The following is a 1,651-nucleotide window of genomic DNA, read 5'->3' on the forward strand; positions in this document are numbered from 1 at the left end:
CAGCGGTTGGGTAGAGCTAGACCAAAACAGTGTCTTTTGGACATGACAGGACCATTGCACTGATGAGGTCACAGCACCTGTGGTTGCCTCATAAATGCCTGCTCAGGACCAAGCCAGGCAACATGGAGTAGAAGGGGATTATAAATCCCAGTCTCAGCTGTGAAGCTATTGACAGTGGTGGATGCTGGGAGCAGAGAGTGAGTTTTCTTTAAGGATATTGCCATTGGTAGGTTATTCACAATCCAGGGGATGGCCCCATACCCATGAGAAAATGGGCAACACAAATAGGATTCAGAGGTTTGAACAGTAACTGGAGGACATGAAGTTAGAGAGGGTAGAGTAGTCAGAGTGGGTCTGATCAAAATACATCGTGTGCATTATTAAAACTTTCAAAGAAGTAATGGAAATACTATATTTAAATTAAAATTCTGCCCCTCCCATTTGTCTCTATTCAAGCTTGCTAAGATACCACAGATGAACTTTGTTCTTCTACTTTCTGCCACACATGTGATCAGTGAGCCACCCTCTTTTCAAATATCTGCAATCGCATTTTAGCAATTTTACTGCTACTAATTTAGTTCAGTTATCTCTCACCTTGATCATCTCCCACCTAACCTACTCTTATCTGTGCTTGTCTCCTGCAATGTCTCCCAGTCCAACAACTAGAATGGTACAGAATGTCTCTGTGCTGTCAACTTTCTTCTTTAAAGCCTCTGATGGAAGAGTGCATCATTCACTACACAGCACATTTAGCTCATGGAGATCCTCTCTGTCTCTGCCTCTCTCACACACACTCTCTCTGTCTCCCCTTCCTCCTTTGCTCTGTGCTTCCCTCCATCCCTTCCTCATCTGCACTCAATGGAAATCCTGCTTTCCCCCATTACATCGCAGATCTAATATCCTAGTAATGCTACCCACTGCTCACCAGCTATCTTGGCCCAGCCACACCAGGCTCCATGCTGTCCTTGTAACCCCAACTAGACTTTGCTCCAGACCCTTAGACTTACCATGTCTTCTGCCTGAAATTCACTTAACACCCTCACCTCCTTCAGATATTTTCCTAAATGACCCAGCTGCTTCTCGTCAGCAAAGCTGACTTCTACAATGCCGTCTCACCAGGAAACTTAGTTTTCTCCTCAGGGCCTTCGCACCATTTACTATACCATGCATTTTAACTTGTCTATTTCACTCACTGTCTATTTTTTAAAGGCAGAATTTTTATCAGGACTAGATATGCATTTTAGAATCTCCATATCCTCAAGCATAGAATGCTACCACTAATCTCCAAATGTAGTATCCGTGTTTTGTTTCTTGGTCAACTGTAGAGGTGGAGCCATTTTCCACACAGGTTGGCAGTGGTGAGATTATGGTCATGTGACTGGTTTCTAATCAGAGGAATGTGGACAGAACAACTGTAAACTACTTCTAGGCTAGTCAATAAAATTTTTTCCTGGATTATCCCTTTCTTTCTTCCTGCTCAATAAACCTATTTGTTAAAGATTCAACCATAAGGTAAAAAGAACGTTGTCCCCAAATTACCAGCAAGGCTGACTACAAGAAACAAATCCCTGAATAAAGGTACTGTACTGATATGTAAGAATTGTTTAAGGACTTGTTATGCCCTAAACAAAATAGCATTCAATAAACACTT

The sequence above is a fragment of the Mesocricetus auratus genome, unplaced genomic scaffold (genome assembly GCF_017639785.1).
Source record: "Mesocricetus auratus isolate SY011 unplaced genomic scaffold, BCM_Maur_2.0 Super-Scaffold_100021, whole genome shotgun sequence".
NCBI lineage: Eukaryota > Metazoa > Chordata > Mammalia > Rodentia > Cricetidae > Mesocricetus > Mesocricetus auratus.